The sequence below is a fragment of the Panulirus ornatus genome, chromosome 4, assembly GCF_036320965.1.
Source record: "Panulirus ornatus isolate Po-2019 chromosome 4, ASM3632096v1, whole genome shotgun sequence".
Classification (NCBI taxonomy): Eukaryota; Metazoa; Arthropoda; class Malacostraca; order Decapoda; family Palinuridae; genus Panulirus; species Panulirus ornatus.
This window is the reverse complement of record NC_092227.1, coordinates 15108114-15131155: the sequence shown is the minus strand read 5'-3', so window position 1 is coordinate 15131155 and position 23042 is coordinate 15108114. Positions and strand designations below refer to the sequence as shown.

Below are 23042 nucleotides of genomic sequence, written 5' to 3'. Positions count from 1 at the left end.
ACAGGTTTACTTTTACATGATGGTATCAGGAGAATCTTAGTGTCTATTGGTATGGCAGATTAATTGTAGACTATTTTGTGTCATTGCTCTCACCTGTACAGAACAACCTCGATTCAAATACCAAGCTCAAGATTTCAAGATGTCCTAAGGAAGAATTAATGAATCACTTATTCTTCACGTTTTTTAACCTTCGAGGGAGAGGGCTTTTGTCTAAGATGTTATTTCTAACCACGTTCAAGTCATACCCAGCATTTATGAGGGGCATGTAGTGCGAAGCCAAACTTCTTTCACCAGTGGAACACTTAATCAAATGATGAGAGATGAAACAGAATAAAGACAGATACAGGAGGCGAATAGGAAAGGAAGATGGTCAGTAGAGGCATCACAGACCACGAGAAAGAATCACACAGTTGGGGAAAACTCGGATGATTTCGGGGAAGACATAAGGATGACGATTAAGAAAGAAAAAAATAAGTGAATTACTGAGAGAAGCACCGGAGGCCTCTATCGAGAACGAAAGACTATAGACAGAGGAGTAAGAAGGTAAGATGCACTACTCATGGAGAAGTTAATTCCTATTACGACCTGACATGTTACAAAACGTTCCCTGTTCCTGCTGGCAGCCAAGGAATGTGGCCAGTACAGCATGGAGCTGGAGGAGGGACTGAGTCAGTTTTCAATCTCTCTCTCTAACTCAATTCCGATCTTTGTTTGACGTACCTTCTTTCCCCCTACCTCTCTCTCTCTCTCTCTCTCTCTCTCTCTCTCTCTCTCTCTCTCTCTCTCTCTCTCTCTCTCTCTCTCTCTCTCCTCTCCCCATACAATACAGACAGGATAATTACATATGGATTTCCGTGTTTCAAAAAATCAGTTTCTATGCTAAGGACAGACCATCAATTTTGGACCTACTCTCTCTCTCTCTCTCTCTCTCTCTCTCTCTCTCTCTCTCTCTCTCTCTCTCTCTCTCTCTCTCTCTCTCTCTCTCATACAATACAAATAGCTTAACTACATACGGATGTGTGTGTTAAAAAAATAAAAAACTTAAACGATTGAGAAGCATAAATGAAGTAAAGTTTACCTCTTGATTTACGTCACTGTGTGGACCATCCTACATCTATAATCATGAATGATCCTATTGGTAACCGATTATCGAGCGTGGGATCCGATGTCCATGCAGGGTAGACTTCATAGTTTTCTCATTTTCTTTTTTACATATCATAGGAAAAATGGTATCGAAAACCTTTCATCACAGTCCAAGCTCTCTCTCTCTCAAAAAAAAAAGGATGTCATTCTAATTATGCAGTTCTTGTTCGCAGCTATAATCACCTGAGTTACAACGAGGGTATGACAGGTTTAGCGATACCATTATGTGTCTCTGCTCATACTTTTGTGAACGAATGATAAGAGTATTAACACACAATTCTTTATCGTTCACGCTGATTCACTTCGAGCAAAACATATCGGCATTTAGTATGACGTAGCAGCATCGTGGAACTCCACATATAAACGGTAACGAACAAGGAATTCTATTTCCAACACGAAATTGTAAGAATTTCCCCCATGGATCAAAGTTTTACAATTTGCCTTCTTTCACAGTGAGTGATTATGAGCTGTGTACTTCTATTCAACATCAGGATCCTGGAAGTGTTCTGAAGTTATACCAGAAGTTCATTAATTCCTCTGTTTGGTTGGCCAGATTGTTAATGATGCTGATGACAGTTATTACCGAACCCTTCACATAGAAGATTGTGAAAAACCCACGTCTGTTAATATTCTCTGACGTCTCGTGTACGATAATCCATGAGCGAATTGTGGCTTAAATCTAATTTTTTTTTTCGTCATCCCTTTACACTATCATTGGTATTTCACCCAGTCCAGAACGTATCTTCCGGAACAATAGCCTAATTACCTAATGATGAGGATACTGATACTATTGCATCCAGATACGTTAGCAAATTTTGCTACGTGTCGGATCCATTTTAAAACCAAACCTTATTTTGCTAAAGGACTAAAAGTGTGGGTCTGTACACAGGTGTATCATCCGTTTACCTCGACCTGAAAAGCATCTGGTCCAGTCTCAGCAAGGCGCTTGAAATCCACCCTCAGGGCCACCACAAGAGTCTTGATAAGGTCAGCTCTTATGCCAGGGTAAGACGCCACAGACGGGTGGTCTGGTCGGACAAAACTATAACCTGGCATTCAACATTTCAGACAATCCCAGGAGGTGACCACGAGAGGAAGAGGCGTTCCCACAACTGTGATATCATTTATATGTTGATCGATCGATCGATCGATCGAGAGAGAGAGAGAGAGAGAGAGAGAGAGAGAGAGAGAGAGAGAGAGAGAGAGAGAGAGAGAGAGAGTTACATGGATCCAGAGACAACACAGACTCACTGTGAAAACCAGGTGGTCTGGCTTTAACACCACTGAAAAAGATGTAGTTCCCTTAAAAAAAAAAGACAGGATCATCAAAGCAAAGGCTCTCTCCCCGGTCTCCACTCACTTTGGCAACGTGCCGTACAGGAGACGGGCAGGAAAAATACCTTGCAGAACTGATACATCTGGTGGAAATCTTTATTGGAAAGTCGGATTTTTGAGTGAATGCGAAAATGTCATGCATTCCCTCACCACTGAGGTGCATTCCTTCAATTCCTTTTTTAAGCAATGATAAAAGCAAACAATAATTCATTCTTGTTTCCTTTGAGTGGGTTCCTCGGATCAATTAGCGCTGTTACACTCCCTTGGGATGGGCAAGGAGAGAGCAATTACTTAAGAAACTTGTACAACATACCATTATAATCATAAACGAATCATTCAGTACTGAAGAATGACAAGTGACGATCATGCCTAATGTTGAACAAATTAACTGTGTTGCTCCGAACAATGTATTCTGAGAGGTTATCCCATGTGTCGATAATGCTGATAAAGACGTATCTCTTGTAATCCCTTTAAACTCTGTGACCTCCGAGTGTTAATCCATGTTCTTTCGTTGGTAGCGCTGGCGCGAAAGTAAATATGTTTCATGTATCGAAAATTTTGAATCCTTTAAGTATTCCAAAACATTCTATTAAAATTTCCTCCAATCCGCCGTTTGATTATAGAGAACAAACTTAAATCACAATCTCTCGTCATATGGCTTATTACGTAAGGAAGGAATCAGTCTGATTACTCCTCGTTGCAATTCTAATCTATTTAATAGCCTATCTTAGGTGGCCAACCTAGAAATGCACCGCAAAAATTCGAAGTAAGGTATAACTAGATCTCACTACAATGGCGATGCTACATCACTGCTTTTGTATTTCAAGTTTCTAGTGATAACCTTAACATCCTCTTTCTTTTCTTGGCAGCATCGTTACAGTGTTGGGAGAATCGAAAGTAGCTGGAGACAGTAATCCCTAGATCCCTCACACAAGAGGTGTGTTTTCTTATCTTGTGGCTCAACTGTTCATATTGATTATCTGTCGCTGACGTCTCCAACTTGCAACAGCTGATATTCACAAACGTTAAATGACGACTACCATCTTTATCAAGTACCTCCTTTAATCTTAGCCTATCTTCTTCACTTGATATTGCAATGCCGATCTCTGTGTCATCTGCAAATCAAGAAATGAAGCTATTCAGCCCCACATCAAAAGTCGTTGATATAAATGATGAAAACTATAGGTCCCAAGACGAACCCCTGGGGGATCTCACCAGTTCCGGGTGACCACGGTAATGACTCCCTATTCACTATGACTTTTTGATCCCTGTTTCGTAACCAGCCTTCTACTCAGTTTCCTAAGCAATCAGTAATCCTCAAGGTTCTAACATTAAGCATCAACTTGTCGTGGGGGAGTTTGTCGAATGTTTTTTTGGAAGAACTAAAATATTTATTCTCACCGCCTTGTCGTGCGTATCGAATAATTTACGATAAAATTCGAGGAAGTTGTGAGACATGATCTGTTTCCTAGATCCGTGGTGTGTATTACCGATCAGATTCTATCTCTAATGATCGACTCCAGACGTTTGCATATGACTGTTATGAGGCTTACAGGAGGATAACTGCCTGGTATTTTACGGACTACATTGCTATACATAGGGGTAACATCTGCCATTCTCCAGTACTGTAGAACTACTCCATCCTAGAGAGATGTAATATAAACATAGCTCAGCGGTTCGGCAATTTCACGTTTGACGTTTCTAATTACTCGTGGATAGAGGCGATCGCGACCTGGACTTTCGTTAATCGGCATCATAACTATGTTATCACTTCTATAACTGTGAGGGTAAACTCTGGTATCGTTTGGGTGCTATTCATTACGGTTCCTATATTCGTTCTGTTGATTGTTAGAGCAAAAACAGAATTACAAACAAAATTTCAAAGGTTGTGGCTCAGCGTCTGTCATCCACATTGGGTTCCCCATCTTCGTATTCTACTCCTGATATGATACTTACAGATATATCTACAAGATCTTTCAGGATCTTTAGTGCTATATATATATGTATATATATATATATATATATATATATATATATATATATATATATATATATATATATATATATATAGAGAGAGAGAGAGAGAGAGAGAGAGAGAGAGAGATACTGATTTTTTTCACTTCACGGTACAAGTAACAACAACCACTTTTCCATAAGACTTTTTATGTGCAAATTGGAAGCACTTCCACTCACCCATCGATACTTCAAGTCAAACAAAATGCCAGGCGTCATCTGATCGTGTTTACCATGGCAATGTGATGAGCACCGTGTTGCCCCGGTGTGTATCAGATAAGAAAACTACCGTAACCAGCATCAGCTCCTCCAGTAAGATGAGCTATGATAAGAATCACCCAACTTTCCTTTCCTTGATTCAAAACTGCCAAAGGAAATTCAGAGTTTTTTCGCTGCGGAACCAGAGGCCAGCAACAGCGCTAGCTCGTCAAGCTTCCCTTTGCGTCGTCAGGATTTATATCCCTTTCTCTTTTCCGATATCGACATGCTAACAAGATAAAGAAAAATTAATCTAACGTTTAGAAAAAGCTCTGAAAACATTTCCAGTTCTACTCGTAACCAATGAATCAGGAGAACCAAGGAAATGATCAAGCCATGACCTCTTTAGCACTATGAGTCTTGCTTTTAAGTTACCACTTACAGGGAAGCTGGGTATCACAGTTCATTACTGGGAATGAAAATCCCTTACCATCATAGGTTGCACATGACTGCAACACAGGTGCATCGACCACGGCAACAAAAGTGGATGATTAAGGTTGGCTGAACACCCAATATCTTATCAGGTATTTAACTATTTCTAACGTAGGGGGAGGGAGTTTCAAAGTCGTCGGCAGCCCCTTACTCTTGTACGTTTTCTCTGTACATTTTCTGAAACTTTTGTACACCGTCAGCATCCACAGCCTCGTCACTTAGTTTCCCGCCTTCAACCTTTACCCGACGCTATCACTGTACAAGTGTCGTCATCTTTTCTTCTTAAGCTTCTTGCTTAAGTTCTTGTCATGAACCTCTACTTGGTTGCTCCGTAATTTGTATCTTTCAAAGACCTTTTCACTGTTGACGCCATTAAACCTCTCACCCCTTCATCGTAACTCAGCTCCCTAATCACAGGAACCTACTGTTCTCCTCTGGACTCTCTGTATTGATTCTGTTTGCTTTTCCAATCTCGGTGACCGACGTTAGAAACATACTCCAATTTTCGTCTAACGTATGTTGCAAACAGCTCTCTGACCGTGTCCTTAACGACCTTGCTTAAAGAAAACTTATCATATGCCGATAAATATTTTGTCACCTTTGTAATTCCTTTGATATTCCGGTGACAGGTCACGTACAGTGTCAGGCCCGAAGTACCACTCACGCAAACAGTCCTGCAACTTGTTTTCAGCTGAATCGTACTAATATCGAGACTCCTTTCTCTTTCACTGTGTCCTGTCCTTATCCCTGGGTCGATTTATATCAGTCAAGTATCAGACTAACTTTGAAGCTTGGCTATGTCCATTTGTAAGTCTTGCATGTATCTGTATACCTTCACGTTCATACCTTCATCTCCTTTCTACTCATCTTCCCTCACTTAACCCTGCATTTCCCTCCTTGATGTATGCCACGCAATCTCATTTCTCCTCACCTCCTCATAACCCCTTACAGCAATCCTCAAAAACCTCCGCCTCCACTCTCATGAGGAAATCATCCCTTAGACCATGTCGTTTACACCACGTCCCTCACATTACCTCTCTCAGACTATATCCCTCACACCCTCTTCTTTCTCATGCTTAAACCTCATTCCGCACACAATTTCATTTCAGCTTCCTTACTTCGCCGCTCTCCACCCCACTTCCACTTATCACTCGTCTCTTACCTCATCTCTCCTCCAACTAATTTCTTCCCCCTTCTAACTTAACACAATATCCCCTCACCTTTCCTCCAGAGCCTCAACTGGATCTCACAACTTCCCTCTTAACTTCTCTCTCTCCATGGCTTAGACTGACTCTCTTTTCACTCCACTTGACCTTATTCATTTCTATGGTGACCAACGAAGCACCGACAAACATGCCCCAATAAAGGCCAAATCGGGTGAAAAGGAAAATGACAAAAATATAAAAAATGTAGACGTTAAACAGGTCTCCCTTCCCCCTATTTGCAATTAGTCATTCCTCCATAGTCTTTACCCTACTACTCTAGGAAACACCTCGTCTTTCCTCACTCAATCTCCCTCCCCTCACGTTACAAACCCTCCCTCCTTCCCCAGGACCTCCCTTCACCCCACCTGCCCAGTAACATCCTAGTACCTCCTCACGCCTGTCTTGCTCCAGTTGGCTTCCTCTGCCTCAACACTTCACTTCACTGTCTCAAATATTGGTTCTCTCCCGGGTTTGTGAGGCTGGCACAAAAACTTACAGAATATTTCAACATTCTGTATCAGTAATGAAGAGAAGGTTTACTCTTCCCAATTCCTGTTGCTTTAGTCCTGTTACAGTTTACCTCTTCAGCAGAAACCTTTGATGTTTCTATATATTAATGATTTACTAAGTCAATGTTTTCTTATGTTTAAGTGTAAGTTTTGGTTAATTAGGTCAGAGGACGAGGGCGGGGAGAAAAAAGGTATGGATTCTTCTTGCCTTTCAAGCACCAAGTTAATTGGAATGTATACGATTTTTCGATTGATTGAGCCTTTGCCGTAAGTTATGTATCATAATGAGTCTGGTCCAACTGTGGAACATTTTACTATCTATACATCGGTCTCTGCAGTGCCAACTAATATCTTAAAGTTACTAAGAGAAAATTCTTTTTTTCTGTTTTCTCAAAAGTAATCGCGTCCTAAGAAAAAGGTAGTGTTTCCTACAAGAGCTAAGCAAAGACTTTATGCGTGGATGAAAGCGTTCGTACATGGATGTATGGGTGTGTTTGACATGTGTCTGGGGTCGAGTAGATTAGGATGTAATTATTCACGGTGGGGTGAGTACTTTGGCTGGAAATGATGAATAGTGAATGTGTGTGTGTGTGTGTGTGTGTGTGTGTGTGTGTGTGTGTGTGTGTGTGTGTGTGTGTGTGTGTGTGTGTGTGTGCGTGCACATGTCTGTGCATGTGTGTGCGTGCGTGCGTGTTTACAGAAAGGAGGCGGAAAATGTCATGCCAGTGTGAGTATAAATGATATGTTGAACACAGTTAAATGTATGTAGTGAGTGAGAGGAACATTTTGAAAACCAGTAGAAAACGAGAGAGGATGAATTTACTGACTATCAGGTAGGGGTATGTAAGGGAAAATTCTGAGCTGGGGAAACCGTGTGTGGAGATAGCAACAAAGTTGAGGATGCAAAGACTCTACGTCGAAGCGCTTAGGTAACATGCCAAGTCGAAGTGAAGGGAGACAAGATACAGCGATATAGGTGGAAGTGCACGTCAGCCCTGGGAATGAGAATAGGCATGAGCAGGTGTCAGGAGAAAGGGGATAAAAAGAAGTGTGGAGTGAGACCAAATCGTACTTGGTAACATCTTTCTGGTTGTATGGCAATCACTCAACGTGCATATGGAATCTGATAAAATGGAACCTTTGTCGATCTTCCAGAAGAGACTCTGATAAAATGGAACCTTTGCCGATCTTCCAGAAGAGACTCTGATAAAATGGAACCTTTGTCGATCTTCCAGAAGAGACTCTGATAAAATGGAACCTTTGCCGATCTTCCCGAAGAAAACCATGGAGGAAGCTTTGAGCCTATCATCTCCAGTTTCCTTATAGCATCATATATAGTTTGCTGACGTGTGGGTAGATGATGAGAAGATTGAAAATGATAGAGATTCCAATATATATATATATATATATATATATATATATATATATATATATATATATATATATATATATATATATATATATATATATATATATATTCTTTCTTTCTTTCATACTATTCGCCATTTCCCGCATTAGCGAGGTAGCGTTAAGAACAGAGGACTGGGCCTTAGAGGGAATATCCTCACCTGGCCCCCTTCTCTGTTCCTTCTTTTGGAAAATTAAAAAAAAAAACGAGAGGGGAGGATTTCCAGCCACCCGCTCCCTCCCCTTTTAGTCGCCTTCTACGACACGCAGGGAATACGTGGGAAGTATTCTTTCTCCCCTATCCCCAGGGATATATATATATATATATATATATATATATATATATATATATATATATATATATATATATATATATATATATATATATATATTTTTTTTTTTTTTTTTTTTTTTTTTCCATACTATTCGCCATTTCCCGCGTTAGCGAGGTAACGTTAAGAACAGAGGACTGGGCCTTAGAGAGAATATCCTTACCTGGCCCCCTTCTCTGTTCCTTCTTTTGGGAAAAAAAAAGAAAAAAAAAAACGAGAGGGGAGGATTTCCAGCCCCCGCTCCCTTCCCTTTTAGTCGCCTTCTACGACATGCAGGGAATACATGGGAAGTATTCTTTCTCCCCTATCCCCAGGGATATATATATATATATATATATATATATATATATATATATATATATATATATATATATATATATATATATATATATATATATATATATATAAGTGAATTATTCATGCTTGATGATAAAATTCATCTATTCCTAAAAAGTGGTATATGATCAGCTCCTACTTTAATGCACCTGTAACCTGTAACAGACCAAAGTAACGATAAGTCTTTTGAAAATAAAGAAAAATAATCATACATACGACGCCTTACTGTAAGGAAAATAAACTGTTCTTTACTTTCCCTAAGCAGCGTTTAAAGTTTTAGTGGCAATCTAACGGAGTGATTCCAGGAGACACAGTGAGGACGCAAACTTCCAGGAAGAACCCCGGACCTATACTCACTAAAGCAAAAGTTTATGCGAAAGAAAAAGAAAATAATTAAGGATGAATTGAATTTTTCATTACTTTTATCCTTGTAAGTTATAAATCAAGTTATAAGTTATAAAACCGCTAAGAACTTTCATCCCTCAAAAGCTACAATACACAAAGACAAAATACTTATTAAACCAATTGATCCAGCTTGAAATAAGGTCCCTATATCATACCTTATATGGATGACATGAATCTTTTCTCTGATCTTGATTAGTTACATTACCATCTAGTTGGGAGTCGGTCATCTTTATATATGTCTATGAGTGACATATATACCTGAAAACCATACAAGTGGGGAAATATTGTAATCAACGCGTGTATTCTTACTTGTATTAACAGCAGTGTGTCACCTTGTGACAAATTTATTTCTTAAGTGTATTTAAGCTATTTCCAATACACAAAGAAGAAGTAAAACACATCACGTATACTTTGAATACCAGAGGGGCTCTTGAACCCGAGATCATACAAGACTCAGCACCGGAGCTTCACACACACTACCTGACACCTTTATAATCGTGTGACGGAGTATGAAAGAAAGCAACTGGATTCCCGACTTGTACGTTGCATGTTGCACGACTTGACCATGTTAGCGCCTACGCTCATCACGAGATCACTCGGTGCATTACTAGCCTCAGGTTCTTTGTGCCAGTCCCTTAGAGTTACTTGCTTTGTAGCCTCAGGTTCTCTACGCCACACCCTTAGAGTTACATGCTCTACTAGCCTCAGGTTCTTCGTGCCACACCCTTAGAGTTACATGCTCTATAGTCCCAGGTTCTCTGTGCCACACCCTTAGAGTTACATGCTCTATAGTCCCAGGTTCTCTGTGTCACACCCTTAGAGTTACATGCTCTATAGCCTCAGGTTCTCTGTGCCACACTCTTAGAGTTACATGCTCTATAGTCTCAGGTTCTTTGTGTCACACCCTTAGAGTTACATGCTTTATAGCCTCAGGTTCTCTGTGCCACACCCTTAGAGTTACATGCTCTATAGTCTCAGGTTCTTTGTGTCACACCCTTAGAGTTACATGCTCTATAGTCTCAGGTTCTTTGTGTCACACCCTTAGAGTTACATGCTCTATAGCCCCAGGTTCTCTGTGCCACATCCTTAGAGCTAACATCGTCTATAGCCTCAGGTTCTTTGTGTCACACCCTTAGAGTTACACGCTCTATAGCCTCAGGTTCTTTGTGTCACACCCTTAGAGATACATGCTCTATAGCCTCAGGTTCTTCGTGCCACATCCCTAGTTATATCCTCTTTGTCAGAACACCAGAGTCACTTTCCGGGTACCACTTATTCAGGAGTCACACGCTTTGTCCTATATCCATAGGGTCGCATGGTATGTGCTACATTGCCACACAGGGACTACACAGTGATGATGATAATAGATAATTCTTCGAAGAATTTCCAATAAACCAGACCACATGTCCAATGACAATAATGGAACAATCAGGGTGATTCATGAAGAAGTAAAATACACACTTTACAGGGATAGTGAAGTACTGATAATGGGGAATCTCTACTGTAAAGAGAACGACCGAGGGAATTTGGATTCTCATGGAGATGGAGAGTCATGGAGACACAAGTTCTCAAGAGGATATACAGGAAAATTTGCTGTATCAACATGTCACTAAACACACTGAGAGGATTAGCATAGCATCACTACTAGATCTCAAATTCATATACGGTAGCATGGAAACGGACAATACTATATATGATACACCAACTGGAAAACTGATCACGAAGTTTTCAGTTTCATTATGTGACAAAAGAGCATGTAAAAAAAAAAAAAAACAGATGGGACTACACCCTAAGAGGATATAAAATCGTATATTCTTCTGAGAAGTCAACACTGTCTGTGGTAACAAGTTGGGAAATGGAGTTCCGTAACTAGTGACCATGGCATTCTGGTGGAAAGGTACGTGAAATTTACAATGAACGAGGACTAACACAGGTGCCTTTGGCCTCATATATAGAGATGATGTTCAGAACAGGGACGAGCGGCGCAAATGTCAAAAGGCAAATAAACCTCGCGGTGTGCTATGGCGAAGATGCACGTGGCACACCAGCCACCCAACATTTAAGCATTCATAACATGTAAAAGGAGCAAGAGACACGTACAGCAAGACAAGAAAGGAGGAACGGAGAAACTCAGAGAGGTTTAGTGTGAACTTGTAGGGAATAATCCAAGACATTTCCACAAATTCATCTGCAGTAAATTGTCAGTTAAAGAGCAGCTTATACGGTTAATGGGTTCAGAGGGAAGACTTATAGGGAAATATGCAAGGATATACGAGGAAATGAACAAGTTCAAAGGGTTTTACGATGAAAGAAATTACAGCCTCAATAATACTATAATGGAATGGGCGGGAGATATGGGAAAGTATTGAAATATAGAATACTAAGAGGTCCTAACCAAAAATAAGGCTTGTGGACCTGATGAAATTTGTCTATGTGTACTGAAAAACCAGTTGAATGTTGTTTAAGACGTCGTAGGAAAAAGACATACTACCAAATGAGTGTAACAATACAAATGTCATACTTGTGTATAAGGAAACAGGGGGAAGGCTCTGAACCACAGATGGGTCTCCTTGAAGAATGTAGTCTATAAGGTACTGGAAAATATGGTCTTAAAAGGAAGTGGACGACTTCCTGCACAAGGGAAACTACCTAAGCGAGGGAAATCATAATTTCATGGAATGGAGCTTATGCATAACAAACCTTTAGGGAGTGAACTCTGTTTTAGACAAAAGCGAAGGGTGGGCGGACCATCTGTATCTAGACTGCGAGAAAGGATATGAGACTAACACACAAGAGGGTAGTAAAGAAGCTTCATCTTCAGGAAGGCATAAATGGGAGACTCGATATCGACGGACAGAAGGTTAATATGATGAAAGAGAACGTATCAGGAGAACCTTTTTCAAATTAGGTTGAGGTTGCCCGTGGCGTGCCGCAAGGTTCTGTCCTAGAGCCATTGCTCTTCTTGATCTATGTGATTAAATTGCCAGTAGGATTAGACTCCAACTTGAACATGATTGCGGATGATATGAAAGTCACAAGGGTATGAAAAAGTGAACAAAAAGAGAAAGTCCAGAGGTAACCTGATTACAAACTTTAGATTTCCACATGAGATCGATGATGTTGACTGTCAACAGCTTTTCGAAAGATGTTGGGAATAGAGCACTCAAAAACAACAACACGATAACAAAGAAGAGACTCGTAAGAAAGGCTGTACATAAGTACTTTTATAGCAAATGAGTACTGGATGAATGGAATAAGCTGATGGAGATAACAGTAAACACTAACTGCATGCAGAAAATTAAAGGGTTGGATGATAGTAGTGAATGTTCAAGAGATAGGACTCCACGAGTGTAAATTCTATCCCGTTCAGCACAGGAAAGGTAATTACTTTGGAGTCAATCTGACTTTTCACTAATTCTAAGAGTTCTGTCGCCACATCATCAGGTTATGCTCTTTGCTACATCTTAAGGGTCACATATTCTCTTGACGAACGTCCAAGATCACATTCTATTTACTGCATCCAAGAAGTTCATGTGTATCTGTGTCACATCATCAGGGTTATATATGCTTCATTCCGGAATCCTAAAGATTAATCTTTTCTTTGCTACATTCCTAGAGGTCAGATATTCTGTATCACACCCTCAGGATCATATCCTCTGTGTCATAAGCTTGGGGACACATTTTCTGTTGTCGCAACTTCAGGGTTACATGATATTTTTACCACGCCTGCTGGGGTACAAGCTGCAGTTGTTCCTAGTGGTGTGTAAAGAGTTATAGTCGTCATTTCCTGAAGTACAAACGCCATTATCATGGCTTTATAGGCTCTTATGCCACACCTCGAGGTTAACGTGCTTTGCTATTATATCCCCAGGGAGTCCCAGTCATCTGTGGCCACATCCACGGAATCAGATGTTCTCTGGCCACATTGCCAAGGTCCTTGCTCACATCCTTAGGGAGAAGCCATGTAGAGTACTTGCAGATCCAGGTGATCTGTCACCACAATCTCAAGATCAGAATCTCTGTTTACATATCCCCAGGTAGAAAGCTCTTCTGGCAAGTCTTCAAAGGAATATCCACTAAAGCAAATTATCAGGGGCAACATCTTTGATGTAATCCGATGTCATTTCCTATTTAACCATTTCCTGGTAAAGTGTTCCTCCTACATCCCCATGGTAGGGAGGGTGAAACTATGATATTGTGCTTGACCCGTAAGGTTGAGTACCATGGTATAATATATATATATATATATATATATATATATATATATATATATATATATATATATATATATATATATATATATATATATATATTATCCCTGGGGATAGGGGATTAAGAATACTTCACACGTATTCCTTGCGTGTCGTAGAAGGCGACTAAAAGGGGAGGGGGCGGGAGGCTGGAAATCCTCCCCTCTCGTTTTTTTTGTTTTTTAATTTTCCAAAAGAAGGAACAGAGGGGGCCAGGTGAGGATATTCCACAAAGGCCCAGTCCTCTGTTCTTAACGCTACCTCGCTAACGTGGGAAATGGCAAATAGTTTAAAAGAAAAGAATACATATATATATATATATATATATATATATATATATTATATTACATTTTGTCGCTGTCTCCCGCGATAGCGAGGTAGCGCAAATATACAGACGAAAGAATGGCCCAACCCACCCACATACACATGTATATACATACACGTCCACACATATCTATATATTTCAACGTATACATACATATACATACAAAGACATATACATATATACACATGTATATAATTCATAACTGCTGCCTTTATTCATTCCCGTCGCCACCCCGCCACACATGAAATGGCAACCCCCTCCCCCAACACGCGCGCGTGGTAGCGCTAGAAAAAGACAACAAAGGCGACATTCGTTCACACTCAGTCTCTAGCTGTCATGTATAATGCACTGAAACCACAGCTCCCTTTCCACATTCAGGCTCCAAAAAACTTTCCACAGTTTACCCCAGATGCTTCAAATGCCCTGGTTCAATCCATTGACAGCACGTCGACCCCGGTATACCACACCATTCCAATTCACTCTATTCCTTGCACGCCTTTCACCCTCCTGAATTTTCAGGCCCCGATCGCTCAAAATTTTTTTCACTCCATCCTTCCACCTCCAATTTGGTCTCCCACTTCTCCTCTTTCCCTCCACCTCTGACACATATATCCTCTTGGTCAATATTTCCTCACTCATTCTCTCCATGCGAACAAACCACTTTAAAACACCCTCTTCTGCTCTCTCAACCACACTCTTATCATTACAACACATCTCTCTTACCCTTTCATTACTCACTCCATCAAACCACCTCAAATAACATACTGTCCTCAAACATCTCATTTGCAACACATCCACCCTCCTCCGAAAACTCTATCTATACCCTACGCCTCGCAACCATATAACATTGGTGGAACGACTATCCCTTCAAACATACCCATTTTTGCCTTTCCGAGATAAATGTTCTCGCCTTCCACACATTTTTCACCGCTCCCAGAACTTTCGCCCACTCCCCCACCCTGCGACTCACTTCCGCTTCCATGGTTCCATCCGCTGCCAAATCCACTCTCAGATACCTAAAACATGTCACTTCCTCCAGTTTTTCTCCATTCAAACTTACCTCACAAGTGACTTGTCCCTCAACCCTACTGTACCTAGTAACCTTGCTCTTATTCACATTTACTCTCAGCTTTCTTCTTTCACACAAATTACTAGACTCAGTCACCAGCTTCTGCAGTTTCTCACATGAATCAGCCACCATAGCTGTATCATCAGCGAACAACAATTGACTCACTTCCCAAGCCCTCTCATCCACAACAGACAGCATATTTGCCCCTCTCTCCTAAACTCTTGCATTCACTTCCCTAATAACCCCATCCATAAACTAATTAAACAACCATGGAGACATCACGCACCCCTGCCGCAAACCGACATTCACTGAGAACCAATCACTTTCCTTTCTCCTTACTCGTACACATACCTCATATCCTCGATAAAAACTTCTCAGTGCTTCTAGCAACTTCCCTCCCACATCACACATGTTTAATACCTTCCACAGAGCATCTCTATCAACTCTATCACAAGCCTTCTCCAAATCCATAAATGCTACATACAAATCCATTTGCTTTTCTAAGTATTTCTCACATACATTCTTCAAAGCAATCACCTGATCCACACATCCTCTACCACTTCTGAAACCACACTGCCCTTCCCCAATCTAATGCTCTGCACATGCCTTCACCCTCTCAATCAATACCCTCCCATATAATTTCCAAGGAATACTCAACAAATCTATACCTCTGTAATTTGAACACTCATCTTTATCCCCTCTGCCTTTGTACAATGGCACAATGCATGCATTCCACTAATCCACAGGCACTTCACCATGAGCCATACATACATCAAACATCATTACCAACCAGTCATCAACACAATCATCCTCTTTTCTAACAAATTCCACTGCAATACCATCCAAACCCGCCGCCTTGCCGGCTTTCATCTTTCGCAAAGCTTTCACTACCTCTTCTCTGTTTACCAAATCATTCTCCCTAACCTTCTCACTTCGCACACCACCTCGACCAAAACACCCTATATCTGCCACTCTATCATCAAACACATTCAACAAACCTTCAAAATACTCATTCCATCTCCGTCTCACATCACCACTACTTGTTATTACCTACCCATTAGCCCCCTTCGCCGATGTTCCCATTTGTTCTCTTGTCTTACGCACTTTATTCACCTCCTTCCAAAACATCTTTCTATTCTCCCTAAAATCTAATGATACTCTCTCACCCCAACTCTCATTTGCCCTCTTTTCCACCTCTTGCATCTTGCTCTTGACCTCCTGCCTCTTTCTTTTATACATCTCCCAGTCACTTGCACTATTTCCCTGCAAAGAAGCGTCTAAATGCCTCTCTCCTCTCTTTCACTAATAATCTTACTTCTTCATCCTACCACTCACTACCCTTTCTAATCTGACCTCCTCCCACGCTTCTCATGCCACAAGCATCTTTTGCGCAAGCCATCACAGCTTCCCTAAATACGTCCCATTCCTCCCCAACTCCCCTTACGTCCTTTGCTCTCACCTTTTTCCATTCTGCACTCAGTTTTTCCTGGTACTTCCTCACACAAGTCTCCTTCCCAAGCTCACTTACTCTCACCACTCTCTTCACCCCAACATTCTCTCTTCTTTTCTAAAAACCTCCGTGTATATATACATATATATATATATATATATATATATATATATATATATATATATATATATATATATATATATATATATATATATATATATATATATATATGTATGTATATATATACACACACACACGGAAAGATCCACACAGCGGCATACCGTTATTTTCACTGCCATCTGCTTGTCTAAATCATGCAGCTAATTTGGCTAGTGCAATTTTGCGGGATTTGCATTGAACTGACGAGGCTATGAATTTAGAATAAATGAACATTATCAACATTATTTTGACGTATGCAGTATTTACACTGATTACCATTGATAAGCATTATATCCCTCGTAATAAGCCATAAACAATTGGAATATATGTTAAACGGGCAGTCTATTTGGGCAATGAATATGAGCTCCCACTAAGTTCTCCCTCTTATCCACTGCAAGCAAAAGATCAGGCAAGGAACCTAACATAGCTGAGGCTTATTTCATATGCTCACATCACGTCTTCTGCCTTCCTAGGACAGGTGAGCCAGTTGCCTTCCTGATGTTTGGCAGCTGCCTGATCCGTCGACACCTCACTGCTGCGACGCCTGACGCCATAACAACAAGACACACGACAAACCACAACCAACTTTGCGCGCCCTCAACCGCGTCGCTCGCTGGACTGGCCAACGACAACTGGCACCCCCTCCAAGACGCCCATCATGCTGCCAATCAGGTACGTCCCCTCCAAGACGCCCATCATGCTGCCAATCAGGTACGTCCCCTCCAAGACGCCCATCATGCTGCCAATCAGGTACCAGTGAACAATTTCACTGAGTACCTGAGGCAAATTTGTACATGTATCTGTAAAAGTAGGTAGGATGTTTACTTCAAGGAAGGGAAGGTGGCTGTCGTTTGTCAGCCTGCAATACGGTTAAAAGTACACGTAGCCTCGGATAATGATGCGCATGAAATGTGAGGACGGAAACAAGTGCAAGAAGGGTAATGTAGATGCAATAAGTATGTGAGAGACAATAAGTAATGGGAACATTTGGCTGCCTTGAAGTATTGAGAGACTTTCAGATCAAAATTGTTAGAGAACACAAATGGCTATGCAAAAGAAAATGTGGACGTTTTAGATAAAAGATAAGCGGTCTGAAAAGACTGACTGTTTATATACGTAGGCTTCAGGACAATATTTACAGAATTCGAACGGGACACTTAAAAAAAATGCAATGTGATAATGAGGTAAGAGCAGCGTAAGGATACGTTTTATAAAGTAGTGATTCCCAAACTTGTTAAAGACATCACCCCTTTTTCATATAGCCTCCTTCATAATGGTCCCCTACCCATAAATAATAATATATATATATATATATATATATATATAATATATATATATATTATATATATATATATATAATATATATACATCACACAACATGGGTGTTTGTTAGGTGGTGTGCAATGAGAGGGTCAGGAAATGATATTGTAAACAGAGAAGAAGTATGAAACTTTGCGGAAGATGAAGCGGCAGGCGAGGTTTGGATGTACTGCCAGTGGATCTATTAAAAGGTGATTTGTTTTATGGTTGGGAGATATCTAAGTATGTAATGATGGTGAAGTGCCTGAGATGGCGGCGAATGCATGCAACTGCCATTGTACAAAAAAAAAAAAAAAAAAAAAAAAAAAAAAAAAAAAAAAAAAAAAAAAAAAAAAAAAAAAAAAAAAAAAAAAAAAAAAAAAAAAAAAAAAAAAAAAAAAAAAAAAAAAAAAAAAAAAAAAAAAAAAAAAAAAAAAAAAAAAAAAAAAAAAAAAAAAAAAAAAAAAAAAAAAAAAAAAAAAAAAAAAAAAAAAAAAAAAAAAAAAAAAAAAAAAAAAAAAAAAAAAAAAAAAAAAAAAAAAAAAAAAAAAAAAAAAAAAAAAAAAAAAAAAAAAAAAAAAAAAAAAAAAAAAAAAAAAAAAAAAAAAAAAAAAAAAAAAAAAAAAAAAAAAAAAAAAAAAAAAAAAAAAAAAAAAAAAAAAAAAAAAAAAAAAAAAAAAAAAAAAAAAAAAAAAAAAAAAAAAAAAAAAAAAAAAAAAAAAAAAAAAAAAAAAAAAAAAAAAAAAAAAAAAAAAAAAAAAAAAAAAAAAAAAAAAAAAAAAAAAAAAAAAAAAAAAAAAAAAAAAAAAAAAAAAAAAAAAAAAAAAAAAAAAAAAAAAAAAAAAAAAAAAAAAAAAAAAAAAAAAAAAAAAAAAAAAAAAAAAAAAAAAAAAAAAAAAAAAAAAAAAAAAAAAAAAAAAAAAATATATATATATATTATATATATATATATATATATATATATATATATATATATATATATATATATATATATATATATATACACACAACACACATGGGGTGTTTTGGTTGAGGTGGTGTGCGAAGTGAGAGGGTCAGGGAGAATGATTTGGTAAACAGAGAAGAAGTAGTGAAAGCTTTGCGGAAGATGAAAGCCGGCAAGGCGGCAGGTTTGGATGGTACTGCAGTGAAATCTATTAAAAAAGGGGGTGACTGTGTTGTTGATGGGTTGGTGAGGATATCTAATGTATGTAATGTATGGTGAAGTGCCTGAGGATTGGCGGCGGAATGCATGCATACTGCCATTGTACAAAGGCAAAGGGGATAAAGTTGAGTGTTGACATTACATAGGTATAAGTTTGTTGAGTTTTCCTGGGAAATTATATGGGAGGGTATTGATTGAGAGGGTGAAGACATGTACAGAGCATCAGATTGGGGAAGAGCAGTGTGGTTTCAGAAGTGGAAGAGGATGTGTGGATCAGGTGTTTGCTTTGATGAATGTATGTGAAATACTTAGAAAAACAGATGGATCTGTATATAGCATTTACGGATCTGGAGAAGGCGTATGATAGAGTTGATAGAGATGCTCTGTGGAAGGTGTTAAGGTGTGGGAGGCAAGTTGATAGAAGCAGTGAGAAGTTTTTATCAAGGATGTAAGGCAAGTTTACGAGTAGGAAGAGAGGAAAGTGATTGGTTCTCAGTGAATGTAGGTTTATGACAGGGGTGTGTGCTCTCTCCATGGTTGTTTAATTTGTTTATGGATGGGGTTCTTAGGGAGGTAAATGCAAGAGTTTTGGAAAGAGGGGCAAGTATGCAGTCTGTTGTGGATGAGAGAGCTTGGGAAGTGAGTCAGTTGTTGTTAGCTAAAAATACAGCGCTGGTGACTGATTCGTGTGAGAAACTCCAGAAGCTGGTGACTAAGTTTGGTAAACTGTATGAAAGAAGAAAGCTGAGAGTAAATGTGAATAAGAGCAAGGTTATTAGGTACAGTAGGGCTGAGGGACAAGTCAATTGGGAGGTAAGTTTGAATGGAGAAAAACTGGAGGAAGTTAAGTGTTTTAGATATCTGGGAGTTGATTTGGCACCAGATGGAACCATGGAAGCGGAGTGAATCATAGGGTGGGGGAGGGGGCGAAAGTTCTGGGAGCGTTGAAGAATGTGTGGAAGTCGAGAACATTATCTCGGAAAGCAAAAATGGGTATGTTTGAGGGAATAGTGGTTCCAACAATGCTATATGGTTGCGAGGCGTGGGCTATAGATAGAGTTGTGCGGAGGAGGGTGGATGTGCTGGAAATGAAATGTATGAGGACAATATGTGGTGTGAGATAGTTTGATCGAGTAAGTAATAATACGGTGAGAGAGATGTGTGGTAATACAAAGAGTGTGGATGAGAGATCAGAAGAGTCTGTTTTGAAATGGTTTGGTCACATGGAGAGAATGAGTGAGGAAAGATTGACCAAGAGGATATATTTGTCAGAGGTGGATGGAACGAGGAGAAGTGGGAGACCAAATTGGAGGTGGAAAGATGGAGTGAAAAAGATTTTGAGTGATCGGGGCCTGAACATGCAGGAGGGTGAAAGGCATGCAAGGAATAGAGTGAACTGGAGCGATGTGGTATACCGGGGTCGACGTGCTGTCAATGGATTGAACCAGGGCATGTGAAGCGTCTGGGGTAAACCATGGAAAGTTCTGTGGGGCCTGGAAGTGGAAAGGGACCTGTGGTTTCGGTGCATTATTACATGACAGCTAGAGACTGAGTGTGACGATGGGAATGAATGAAGACAGATAGTATGAATCATGTAGATGTGTATATATGTATATGTCTGTGTGTGTATATATATGTATACGTTGAGATGTATAGGTATGTATATTTGCGTGTGTGGCGTGTATGTATATACATATGTATGTGGGTGGGTTGGGCCATACTTTCGTCTGTTTCCTTGCGCTACCTCGCTGACGCGGGAGACAGCTACAAAGCAAAATACATATATATATATATATGTAAAGTGTGTGAAAGAAGAAAGTTAAGAGTAAATGTGAATAAGAGCAAGGTTATTAGGTACAGTAGGGTTGAGGGTCAAGTCAATTGGGAGGTGAGTTTGAATGGAGAAAAACTGGAGGAAGTAAAGTGTTTTAGATATCTGGGAGTGGATCTGGCAGCGGATGGAACCATGGAAGCGGAAGTGGATCATAGGATGGGGGAGGGGTCGAAAATTCTGGGAGCCTTGAAGAATGTGTGGAAGTCGAGAACATTATCTCGGAAAGCAAAAATGGGTACGTTTGAAGGAATAGTGGTTCCAACAATGTTGTATGGTTGCGAAGCGTGGGCTATGGATAGAGTGGTGCGCAGGAGGATGGATGTGCTGGAAATGAGATGTTTGAGGACAATGTGTGGTGTGAGGTGGTTTGATCGAGTAAGTAACGTAAGGGTAAGACAGATGTGTGGAAATAAAAAGAGCGTGGTTGAGAGAGCAGAGGAGGGTGTTTTGAAATGGTTTGGGCACATGGAGAGAATGAGTGAGGAAAGATTGACCAAGAGGATATATGTGTCGGAGGTGGAGGGAACGAGGAGAAGAGGGAGACCAAATTGGAGGTGGAAAGATGGAGTGAAAAAGATTTTGTATGATCGGGGCCTGAACATGCAGGAGGGTGAAAGGAGGGCAAGGAATAGAGTGAATTGGAGCGATGTGGTATACCGGGGTTGACGTGCTGTCAGTGGATTGAATCAGGGCATGTGAAGCGTCTGGGGTAAACCATGGAAAGCTGTGTAGGTATGTATATTTGCGTGTGTGGACGTATGTATATATACATGTGTATGGGGGTGGGTTGGGCCATTTCTTTCGTCTGTTTCCTTGCGCTACCTCGCAAACGCGGGAGACAGCGGAAAAAAAAAAAAGAAAAAAAAAAAAAAAAATATATATATATATATATATATATATATATATATATATATATATATATATATATATATTATATATATATATATATATATATATATATATATATATATATATATATATATATATATATATATATATATATATATATATGCAAGAGTTTTGGAAAGAGGGGCAAGTATGAAGTCTGTTGGGGATGAGAGAGCTTGGGAAGTGAGTCAGTTGTTGTTCGCTGATGATACAGCGCTGGTGGCTGATTCATGTGAGAAACTGCAGAAGCTGGTGACTGAGTTTGGTAAAGTGTGTGGAAGAAGAAAGTTAAGAGTAAATGTGAATAAGAGCAAGGTTATTAGGTACAGTAGGGTTGAGGGTCAAGTCAATTGGGAGGTGAGTTTGAATGGAGAAAAACTGGAGGAAGTGAAGTGTTTTAGATATCTGGGAGTGGATCTGGCAGCGGATGGAACCATGGAAGCGGAAGTGGATCATAGGGTGGGGGAAGGGGCGAAAATTCTGGGGGCCTTGAAGAATGTGTGGAAGTCGAGAACATTATCTCGGAAAGCAAAAATGGGTATGTTTGAAGGAATAGTGGTTCCAACAATGTTGTATGGTTGCGAGGCGTGGGCTATGGATAGAGTTGTGCGCAGGAGGATGGATGTGCTGGAAATGAGATGTTTGAGGACAATGTGTGGTGTGAGGTGGTTTGATCGAGTGAGTAACGTAAGGGTAAGAGAGATGTGTGGAAATAAAAAGAGCGTGGTTGAGAGAGCAGAAGAGGGTGTTTTGAAATGTTTTGGGCACATGGAGAGAATGAGTGAGGAAAGATTGACCAAGAGGATATATGTGTCGGAGGTGGAGGGAACGAGGAGAAGTGGGAGACCAAATTGGAGGTGGAAAGATGGAGTGAAAAAGATTTTGTGTGATCGGGGCCTGAACATGCAGGAGGGTGAAAGGAGGGCAAGGAATAGAGTGAATTGGAGCGATGTGGTATACCGGGGTTGACGTGCTGTCAGTGGATTGAATCAAGGCATGTGAAGCGTCTGGGGTAAGCCATGGAAAGCTGTGTAGGTATGTATATTTGCGTGTGTGGACGTATGTATATACATGTGTATGGGGGGGGTTGGGCCATTTTTTTCGTCTGTTTCCTTGCGCTACCTCGCAAACGCGGGAGACAGCGACAAAGTATAATAAAATAAAAATATAAATAAATATATATATATATATATATATATATATATATATATATATATATATATATATA

At 39.7% G+C, this 23042-nt stretch overlaps 1 pseudogene; it reads right to left on the bottom strand.

The window, feature by feature from the left end:
- Positions 1–17225: 17225 nt before the first annotated feature.
- LOC139764637 (protein FAM200A-like) overlaps positions 17226–23042 on the bottom strand; it is a 6631-nt pseudogene continuing 814 nt past the window's right edge.